Below are 11903 nucleotides of genomic sequence, written 5' to 3' on the forward strand. Positions count from 1 at the left end.
GATTAAACCACCTACCTTACCGGCGGGACGGGTGGGTTCCGGGGTCCTGGGGGGGGCGCGGGGCGATCTAGCCCCGGGGGGTGCCCCCACGGTGGCCTGGCCTGCGATCGGGGCCCACCGATCGGGCCTGTGCCATGGGGGCACTCTTTTCCTTCCGCCTTCACCACGGTCTCCACCATGGCGGAGGCGGAAGAAACTCCCTCCACTGCGCATGCGCGGGGATGCCGTGAGCGGCCGCTGACACTCCCGCGCATGCGCCGCCCGGCAATGTCATTTCCACGCCAGCTGGCGGGGCACCAAAGGCCTTTCCCGCCAGCTGGCGGGGCGGAAATCAGTCCGGTGTAGGCCTAGCCCCTCGAGGTTAGGGCTTGGCCGGTCAAGATGCGGAGGATTCCGCACCTTTGGGGCGGTGCGATGCCGGACTGATTTGCGCCGTTTTTGGCGCCGGTCGGCGGACATCGCGCCGACTATGGAGAATTTCGCCCCTCACAGCGGGCCGCGCGGAAGGAGGTAGGCCCCCTCCAGATCGCAGCCGCCCGCCGATCGGAAGCCCCCGATCGCAGGCCTGGATCCGGTGGAGGCCCCCCCGGAGTCAGATTCCCCTGCACCCACACCAGGACGTTCACCGTGGCTGCGGGTCCGAGCTCCCAGGTTTCAACCACGCCGGCGGGACTCAGCGTAACTCGGTGGGAATTTGGCCCGTCGTCCGTGGAGAATCGCCTATTTCAGCGGCCCCCAACCGGTGCCGCGGCAACTGCACGGGCGCGACTGGCGTCAGTTCTCCGGTCGCCCAAAAATCGGCGGCCCGGCATCGAAGCAGCGTGGCGGGAATTTCCCGCGCTCTCGCCGTTTCTCCGACCCAGCGCGGGTTCAGAGAAACCCGCCCCAGTTTTATGGTTGCGGGAAAATAGGCTGATTGTCCGCTCCTGACTCTAACAGCAGCACCACATTGGGAATGTAATTTTAATATAATTTTAATAGCACCTTACTTCAGCCCATGCCTCCACCCTATCCCCATAACTCAGTAACCCCACTGAACCCTTTGGACAGTAAGGGGCAGTTTAGCATGGCCAATCCACCTAACCTGCACACCTTTGGATTGTGGGAGGAATCCTGGGCACCCGGAAGAAACCCACGCAGAGATGGGGAGAAAGGGCAAACTCCACATAGTTATCCGAGGCCGTAATTGAACCTGGTCCCTGGAGCTGTGAGGCAGCAGTGCTAACCATTGTGCCACCGTGCTAACCCAACAGAGCGACACCGAGATCAGGAATTACTGGGTAATGAGGTCAGGAGCAATTGGGTGATTGATCAAACTGCACATGCGTGCTAAACGACCAGACAGCCAAGTTCAAGACCAACGATCGCTAACTGACGGATGAGCCCAGCAGAGACAGAGCCACTTCTTCAAACCAGCCACGTGAGATCAAGATAAAGGCCTTATCCACTTGCACAGTGCCGGTCGCCTGCAGTTAAGTACAGGTTATTGCAGTTGATAGGTGTAGTTTAACTTGTAATATATTGTGCTTGCATGTCGAAGTAACCCTTGTGTGTAAATAAACCATTTTTGAACTTGAACTGACTAACTGATTGTGTGGTCATTTGACCGGTATACGGGAAAGCCTTGTGGTTCAGTAAGAGAAACAGAAACACCCACAGTATTGGCGATGCTGTTGGGACATGAGATCATATCATAAAAAGAGCCTCAGTATCATATTGGCAACTCTAAAGAGTAACATTATTGGTGATGCTCGTGGGATCCATTAAATTGGCAACAGCAGTCAGACATAAAAAGGGGTGGTGGGGGTGGGGAGGAGCACCTTGAAACATAACTTGCAGTGGCCAGGATCTCAGTGGGAGATAGTGGTGGACAGTGGAACCTAGCTCTTGAACCCACAGTCACGCAGTAGTCATCGACAGAAAAATGGCCATGGAGGCTTGTGCCGTCTTTTTTTCTTTTAAAATTTTTTGATCCAATCAAGGGGCAATTTAACATGGCCAATCCACCTACCTTGCACATCTTTGGATTGTGGAGGTGAGACCCACACACATGGGGAGAATGTGCAAACTCCACACAGGCAGTGACTCGGGGCCAGGATTGAACCTGGGTCCTTGGCACTGTGAAGCAGCAGTGCTAACCACTGCTCCACCATGCCGCCCCTGTCTTTTTATCATGCTGCAGAGAGAAGACCATCAGGAAGAAGGAGGCTGGATTTATTGCTGCCTGCATAATTACTTACAAGCAGGAAAGAAGGTAGAGAAGGCTACGACGGCCGTGCCAGGTTCACCAATTGAATGAGCTCACCCACCGAACAGGTGACAACAGGACTTCCTCCTGATGCAGAAGACGAGGCGAACAGAAATGTCGTGCACAGGTGGTGCTCAAGACTAGGGGTGCATAGAACACACATGTCTTTCCTGCATATGAGCGAGAGACAGTGTCACTGAGCTTCCACAGTCCAGGGGTCTGGAGGCCTGTATGTGAGTCCCTCATAGCCACTAGATTCCATGAGGAGGATGCCAAGTTGCAGTGAGCATCCTCTGGGACAAGTGTCCTCCATAATCGGCCCATGTGAACATCAGCTCGATCTGATCTGTTGGTTGTGGGATTGCTTATCTCTGTCTATTACTTGCTGCTTATGCTATTTGGCATGCAAGTATTCCTGTGTTGTAGCTTCACCAGGTTGACACCTCACTTTTCAGTATGCCTGATGTTACTCCTGACATGTCCTACTGCATTCTTCATTGAACCAGCGTTGACCCCCTGGCTTGGTGGTAATGGTAGAGCGGGGGATATGCCAGGCCATGAGGTTGCTGATTGTGGTTGAGTACAATTCTGCTGCTGCTGATGGCCCACAGCGCCTCATGGATGCCCACTGTGGAGTTTGTTGATCTGTTCGAAGTCTATCCTATTTCGCACGGTGCTAGTGCCACACATTATGGAGTGTATCCTCAATGTGAAGACAGAACTTTGTCTCCACAAGGACTGTGCGGTGGTCATTCCTACTGATACTGTCATGGACAGATGTATCTGCGGCAGGCAGATTGGTGAGGATGAGGTCATGTATGTTTTTCCCTCTTGTTGGTTCCCTCATCACCTATCGCAGTCGCAGCCTAGCAGCTATGCCCTTTAGGACCCAGCCAGCTCGGTCTGTGGTGGTATTAACAAACTACTCTTAGTGATGGACAATGAAGTCCCCCCCATCCAGAGTACATTCTGCATCCTCACTACCTTCAGTGCTTCCTTCAAGTGATGTTCAACATGGAGGAGTACAGATCCATCAGCTGTTGGGGAACCATGTATGGCAATCAGGTTCAAAAAGGCAAGCTCACCATTTCCGCAAGAGCAATTAGGGATGAGCAATACATTTTTTTGACCAATATAGACTTCACACTGTTTCACCTTAAGAAGACATTACACTTACCTAAGTCTTTATATATGGATTGACAGAGCTAAGACTCAGAGAGTTCTGGCTGTCTACAAATGTACTGTAATTAAATCTGCTCAGTACCGGCTTCTTGATGTATATCTCACCATATGACATATAGAGCATCTGAAGCCAAAAGGGATAAATCTCAGGCATCAGAGACAGGGTACCCATCCTGGTTTTATTAGTGAGCCAGGCTCACAAATGGTTAATTATCAATGGTGCACTGGCAAGTTGGAGCGGTATCTATCTGCTTTATCTCCAGCTCTATTACAGATGCTCATCTATTGTCCAAACTTCTACTAACAAAAAAATCATCTTTGATTCATCTCAAGTTCACATAGACCTTGACTGCATCTTGGCTCCAAAAGGAAGATAGTCACTAATTGAATGTCCCCTTAGTACCACATGCTGCTCTCCCCTTTTTGGGAGAGAGCTGACTGGTGGGTGATTTAACCTGAGGGGCGAAGGACAAGGTTGAGAAGGATACCCTCAGCCGGGAAAAGAATTGAACCTGCGCTGTTGGTGTTGTTCCACATCACGAACCAGCCACCCAGCCACCTGAGCTAACCAACTTAGTCATTAGATAACTGACAAGTGTAAGTTTGAAAACCACTGAAATAGATACCAGGGGTCCTGGAATCCTCATGAATAGCATGGTGAGGATCACTACTCACCATAAAATGTGGGAGCATATCCACCAGCCACTTGATGACAGTGCAGATACACACACTAAAAGGTTGGAGCTGGAGAGCTTCTAAGACATTTGGATGTCTCTTTGGAATCCATTTCCAGTAATTATTGAACCCTGGATATTTGGACTTGGACTTCCTTTCCATTGGCAGGTTAATGTCTTGTCAGGAATATTGTGTGATTCTTACACTAATCTGCTGCAATTTGCCCCCGGAACCCTCAAGTGCTATGCCGGGAAGGGTTTGAATGCTCCTCCCGATTTACTTGCCATTGTCTGTGCGGAGTCTGCACGTTCTCCCCGTGTCTGTGTGGGTTTCCTCCGGGTGCTCTGGTTTCATCCCACAGTCCAATGATGTGTAAGTTAGGTGGATTGGACATGCTAAATTGCTCTTAGTGTCCAAAAGGGTGAGGTGGTATTACTGGGTTACGGGAATAGGGTGGAGGTGTGGGCTTAGGTAGGGTGCTCTTTCCAAGGGTCAGTGCAGACTCGATGGGCTGAATGGCCTCCTTCTACACTGTAAATTCTATGATTCATTGCTAGGAAAGTAAAAAGGTACTATTCTGCAACAGCTTTTAAAGTGCCGCATCACCCTTTTTTGCAAGAATGTCTAAAGCAGCAGCAGCAGATATATCATCAGCAGAAGGGCACGGGATTCTCAGGCACATCATCAGAAATCCCTCTGGCAAAAGCCAAGAACAGAAGAGGAAGATTTTTGGACATGGGTGGCAGGACTACCCGCAAAAGGGCAATACAGATTGTCTGGAGCGAGATAGCAGAGGAATCAGTGCTGTCTCCACAATGTCATGAACTATGACACCAGAAGAGGTTCAACTATCTCACAATAGTGATGAGGTAAGTCCAGAACCCTCATCAATGCACACAATTCACCACTCAAACAGCCAGCCTTTTCACGGGGCAGCTCCTAACGGGGCTATTTAGCACACTGGGCTAAATCGCTGGCTTTGAAAGCAGACCAAGGCAGGCCAGACAGCACAGTTCAATTCCCGTAACAGCCTCCCCGAAAAGGCGCCGGAATGTTGCGACGAGGGGCTTTTCATAGTAACTTCATTTGAAGCCTACTTGTGACAATAAGTGATTTTTCATTTCTTTTCATTTCATCTTACCCTGTCAATATTTTGATGTTAGGGGGATTCATTTCTGCGAAAGGCAACCTTTGCAAACATTCGTGCACCTGCTGTCCTTAAAACCATTCTGCCAATTCATTTTAATTTCCAGGAGGACTGGTGAGGTTGTTAGTGGCACTTCCGCTCATAGGCACGAACACATGGCCGTCAGCCAATTAAATATTCATGTTGGAGGACCGTGGAAAATCATGTGATCGTGGAAAATCATGTTGACGCCACCACTGTTACCTCACAGTGTTGGATGTCCAGGCACCATATTTGAAGGGCAGCTGGAGAAGCAGTCATTCCCTGCAAGTCATTACTCTCGCTGCCTGAAAAGAGGTTTTATGAACTGCAATTGCTGCCACCTCCTCTCAACTTGCCACATTAACATTCAATGGCATTACCATCATTTAATTCCACACAATCAAAATCCTGGGGTTTACCATTGACCACAAACTGAACTGGACTAGCCACATGAATACTGTGGCTGCAAGAGTGGGCCAGAGGCTGGGATTCTGTGGACTAACTCCCTCCTGACTCCCCAAAGCCTGTCCACCATCTACAAAGCACACGTCAGGTGTGTGATGGAATTCTCTCCACTTGGCTGAAGGAGTACAGCTCAAGAAGCTCAAAACTATCCAGGACAAAGTAGTGATTGGCACCCCATCCACCATTTTAAACATTCACTCCCTCCACCACCAATGCACAGTGATAGCTGTGCGCAACACCGACAGGATGGTAAGTCTACTGCAGCAACTCATCAAGACTCCTTCAACAGCACACTCTACTACAGAGAAGGAAATGGACAATAGATGGATGGGAACACCATTACCGACAAGATCCCCTTCAAGTCAAACACCATCCTGGCTTGGAAATATATTGCTGTTCCTTTGCTGCTGCTGGGTCAAAAATCCTGGAACTCTCTTCTAACAGCACTGTGGATGTATCTAGACCACTTTATAGCTTTAAATTGAGGGGAGATAGATATAAGACAGATGTCAGAGATAGGTTCTTTACTCAGAGAGTAGTAAGTGTCATGATATCCACATTAGCATACCATGGTGCAATCATACACACACACTGATGGACAGGTAGTTGGACCAACCAACACACACACAACATCTCAGCCAATCACCAGTGAGAGCACACGCACTATAAAACAGGGAACACCACAGTTCCTGCTCATTCTACCAGGAGATAGCTCAGAGCACAGAGTTCACAGCGTGCCACTCAGACATACACCATGTGCTGAGTGCCTCTCCAAGATAGTGAAAGGGCTGGGTCCACAGGTTAGCTGGTGAAGCACGTACCCAAGCCAGCAGTTATTAATTGTTATTGTTTAAGACAATAAAACAGAGTTGTACCATCTACAACTGCGTTGGTTCATTTGTGTATCGGAACACCCAACATGACAGTAAGGGCGTGGAATGCCCTGCCTGCAACAGTAGTGGACTTGCCAACACTAAGGGCATTCAAATGGTCATTGGATAGACATATGGACGATAAGGGAATAGTGGTTTAGAGAGGTTTCACAGGTCGGCGCAACATCGAGGGCCAAAGGGCCTGTACTGCGCTGTAATGTTCTATGTTCTATGTTCTACATGGATAGCAGTGCTTCAAGAAGGCAAGCTCACCGCCATCTTCGCAAGAGTAATTAGGGATGAGCAATAATTACTAGCCTAGCCAGCGACACCCAAAGCCCATGAACAAATAAAGAATATTCCAGAAGCAGTAACTAAGGTGGCTTTTGCTGTGATTGTTACTATTGCTTCAATAAATGCTTTGGTTATAAATCTGAATATCACATCTTCAAAGGCCTTCCAAGATCTAGTTGCGACCATTCAGTCTTTACTGATACTGACTAGTGGTACCTCTGCGTCTCAAATGAGTGGGTAGAGATGTCATTGTTTCTCCAGAGAGTAGCACTGAGTTTGCTTCCTCTACTGCCCACCCCAGTGCCTATGTGAACATACATACATACGGATTAGAGTAGGATACTCAGCCCTTTGAATCTTCTCCACCATTCAATAAGATCATGGCTGATTTGATTGTAACCTCTGACCTACCTTTGATAACCTTTCACCCCTTTGTTAATCAAGAATCTATCTGGCTCTGTGTAAAAATATTCAAAGTCTCTGCTTCCACTGCCATTTGAGAAAGAAAGTTCCAAATACTCACAACCCGCTGAGACAAAAAACATTCTCATCTCTGTCTTAAATGAGCGACCCCTAGTTCTAGGTTTTCCCACATCCACCCTCTCAAAACTCCTCAGGATCTTTATATTTCAATCAAGTTGCCTCTTATTCTTTTAAACTCCAGTGGATACAAACCAAGCCTTTCCGCATAAGACAACCCATCCATTTCAGGTGTTAGTCTAGTAAACCTTCTCTGACCTGCTTCTAATGCATTTACATCTTTCCTTAAATAAGGAGACTATACTGTACACAGTACTCTTGATGTGGTCTCATCAGTGCCGTGCATAACCTCCCTACTTCTGTAATCTCTCACAATAAACAATAACATTCTATTAGCTTTCATAATTACTTGCTGTACCTGCAAACTAGCCTTTTTTTATTCATGCATGAGGACACCCATCAATTATGGTAATGCAATTGAATGTCAATGCGGCAAGTTGAGAGGAGGTGGCAGCAATTGCAGTTCCTGAAACCTCTTTTCAGGCAGCGAGAGTAATGACCTGCAGGGAATGACTGCTTCTCCGGCTGCCCTTCAAATATGGTGCCTGGACATCCAACCCTATGAAGTAACAGTGGGGGCGTCAACTTTTTTTAACCACCTCGATCACATGATTTTCCACGGTCCTCCAACATGAATACTTAATTGGCTGACTACCATGTGATCGTGCCTATGAACAGAGTTGCCTCGCAGTTCCAATGTCTGAACTTCCTACCTATCTTTGTGTTGTCAAAAGATTTTGCAACTATACCTTTGGCCCCTTCATCCACGTCATTTATATAACTGAGACCCTAGTATTGACCCCCATGGCACACCACCCATTACGTCCTGCCAACTTGAAAAATACTCATTTCTGCCGACTCTCTGTTTCCTGTTAACCAGCCAATCTTCTATCCATGTCAATATGTTACCCCCTTCAACACCATAAGCTTTTATTTTACACAATAACCTTTGATGTGAAACCTTATTAAATGCCTTCTGGAAATCTAAGTACAGTACATCCACCGGTTCCCCATTATCCACAGCACATGTGACTCCTTCAAAGAACCCCAATAAATTGGCTAAACATGATTTCCTTTCCAGAAAATCACGTTGACTAAGCCTGATTGGCTTGAATTTTCCAAGTGTCCTGCTGTAACATCTTTAATAATAGCTTCTAACATTTTCCCCATGACAGATATTAAAATAACTGGCCTGTAGTTTCTGCTTCCTGTCTCCCTCCCTTCTTAAATAAAGGAGTTACAATTGCTATTTTCCAATCTAATGGCACCTTCCTCAAATCTAAGCAATTTTGGAATTTAAAAACCTATGTATTAACTGTCTCATTAGCCACTTCGTTCATGACCCTAAGTCCATTAAGACCCGGGGATTTATCAGTCCCAGCTCCAAATATTTACTCAACACCACATCCCTGTTGAATGTAGTTTTTCAGAGTACCTCCCTCCCTTCCATTTCCTGTTTTACAGTTGTGTCTGTGACATCCAAGGGATTCAGATATGAGCCTTGTAGAGTATAGGAGCAACATCAAGAGCACCTAATACTGATGTACGTACTGCTGTACCTGTGATGCGGTGTCACATGACCATGAGGCAAATCTAGTGGGAAGCAGAAGTACAACCTCATGTAGAGTGCTGAGATGTATATAGATCTGTAGGTAAATAAGAATGGTTTTTAAGAATTACAGTTTATGGTAGCATTCTTAGGGTAACAGGCAAACCCTAGGGAAACTCTCATCAATACCCCGGACTCAATTCGAAACAGGCCTGAACCCCTTACCACTCTAAGGGAAATGTTGCCGGAAGATTGTCCATTTGGGTCAGCTGTTTTCCTGGACCGGAGTCACCTCTGTGTGCTTTCAGGTGCTGGTCTTCAGAAACATAGGGGACAAGATTCTCTGACCTCCCCCGCAGCGTGTTTCTCGGCGGCGGAATGTGGCCTGCTGTTAGCTGGCAGTGGGATCTTCTGGCCTTGCTGCTGTCAATGGGATTGGCAGGGCCAGAAGATCCTGCTGGCGTGAACTGCTGGATGATCTTGCCAGGGAACTGGAAGTATGAGAGAAACTAGAAGGGGGCAGTCTGTTTAAGTATGAGGAAGCTATGGCCTCGCACTCACCTTTCAGAAGAACATCAAGGTTGATGAGGCTCGCTAGAGGTTGAAAGATGACCTGAGTGAAGTCAAACAAGGTAGTTCAAGGTAGAGTTCAAAGGTGACGATTTATGATATACTGTGCATTACGTTGAATTATTGCACTATTGATTTCAGTCAGCAGATGGAGCACGGAGCACATCATTGTCGTAAATCTGAAGCACAGAAAATATTTTATGCCCCATAATTTTTGTATTTCTGGCATATTCAGTTTCTATTACCGATCTGGTGACCCCTTTGAAAAAGGTGACAATAACTTATAGAGTAAATGTATTGGGTGGGATTCTCCGACCCGCAAGCCGGCCAATGGGGTTTCCCATTGTGACAACCACACACCGTCGGGAAATCCCCGGATGTGGGTGCAGTGCCGGCGTAACAGAGATTCCCGGCAGCAGAGAATCCAGCCCATTGTCTTTCCTTTCATGACTGGATATATAACAGACAATGCAGCACTTAGAATGATATGCGATGACCTTAAATTGTAATCTCCGATGTCTAAACTTAACTGTGTGTAGTGTCACATTAGTTTCTTCAGAATTGAGCTGTTTTGTACTTCCATCAATTTTCCTGACAGAGGACCATCTGTGTTGCCAGAATCTTCTGTGAAGTATACCACGAGCCCGGTGGTGGCGGCAACGCTAAGGATCTGGGGCCAGTGGAGACGGCACCGGGGTGCAATGGGAGCATCGGTGTGGTCCCCGATCAGGGGTAACCACCGGTTTGTCCCAGGGAAGATGGACGGGGGGGTTCCAGAGCTGGCATTGGGCGGGGATTGGAAGAATGGGGGACCTGTTCATCGACGGGACGTTTGCGAGCCTAGGGGCACTGGAGGAGAAGTTCGAGTTACCCCCGGGAAATGCCTTTAGATATATGCAGGTGCGGGCTTTTGTGAGGCGACAGGTGAGGGAATTCCTGTTGCTCCCGGCACAAGAAGCTCAAGATAGGGTGATCTCGGGTGTACGGGTCGGGGAGGGCAAGGTGTCGGAAATACACCAGGAGTTGAAAGAAGAGGGGGAAGCGCTGGTAGAAGAGTTGAAGGGTAAATGGGAGGAGGAGCTGGGGGAGGAGATCGAGGAAGGTCTGTGGGCTGATGCCCTAGGTAGGGTTAATTCCTCCTCCTCTTGTGCCAGGCTCAGCCTGATACAATTTAAGGTGGTCCACAGAGCGCACTTGACGGGGGCGAGGTTGAGTAGGTTCTTTGGGGTAGAGGACAGATGTGGAAGGTGCTCAGGGAGCCCGGCGAACCATGTCCATATGTTTTGGTCATGCCCGGCACTGGAGGGGTTCTGGAGAGGAGTGGCGGGAGCAATATCTCAGGTGGTGAAAGTCCGGGTCAAGCCAAGCTCGGGGCTAGCAATATTTGGAGTAGTGGACGAACCGGGAGTGCAGGAGGCGAAAGAGGCCGGCATTCTGGCCTTTGCGTCCCTAGTAGCCCGGCGAAGGATCTTGCTAATGTGGAAGGAGGTGAAGCCCCCCAGCCTGGAGGCCTGGATAAATGATATGGCTGGGTTCATAAAGTTGGAGAGGATTAAGTTTGCCTTGAGAGGGTCTGCGCAGGGGTTCTACAGGCGGTGGCAACCGTTCCTAGACCATCTCGTGGAGCGTTAGAGGAAGGTCGGTCAGCAGCAGCAGCAACCTTGGGGGGGGTGGGGGGGGGGTGGAGGGGACGTCCTGGGGGTGGGGGGGGTGTGGGGAGGGGGGACTGCCTGGGAGGGTGGATGAGCAAGAGATAACATGAAGGGTTGGGGAAACTGGCACGTACGGGTGAGGGTCAGTGTACAAAGCTGTGTAAATATATCATTTTGCCATGTATATATCTTGCTCTGCGCGATTTTTGTTACGAGGGGGGGGGCTTATTGTTTGTAAGGGAGAAAAATTGTGTTAAAAAACTTTAATAAATATATTTTTTTTAAAAAAGAATCTTCTGTGAAGAATGTGCTAAGTAGTGTGTGTTGTGAGGAGGATGCAAAGAGGCTGCAGGGTGACTTGGACAGGCTGACTGAGTGGGCAAATACCTAGCAAATGCAATATAATGTGGGTACAAAGAACAAACAAAGAACAAAGAAATGTACAGCACAGGAACAGGCCCTTCGGCCCTCCAAGCCCGTGCCGACCATACTGCCCGACTAAACTACAATCTTCTACACTTCCTGGGTCCGTATCCTTCTATTCCCATCCTATTCATATATTTGTCAAGATGCCCCTTAAATGTCCCTATCGTCCCTGCCTCCACTACCTCCTCCGGTAGTGAGTTCCAGGCACCCACTACCCTCTGCGTAAAAAACTTGCCTCGTACATCTACTCTAAACTTTGCCC

This window comes from Scyliorhinus torazame, chromosome 6 (genome assembly GCF_047496885.1).
Source record: "Scyliorhinus torazame isolate Kashiwa2021f chromosome 6, sScyTor2.1, whole genome shotgun sequence".
Classification (NCBI taxonomy): Eukaryota; Metazoa; Chordata; class Chondrichthyes; order Carcharhiniformes; family Scyliorhinidae; genus Scyliorhinus; species Scyliorhinus torazame.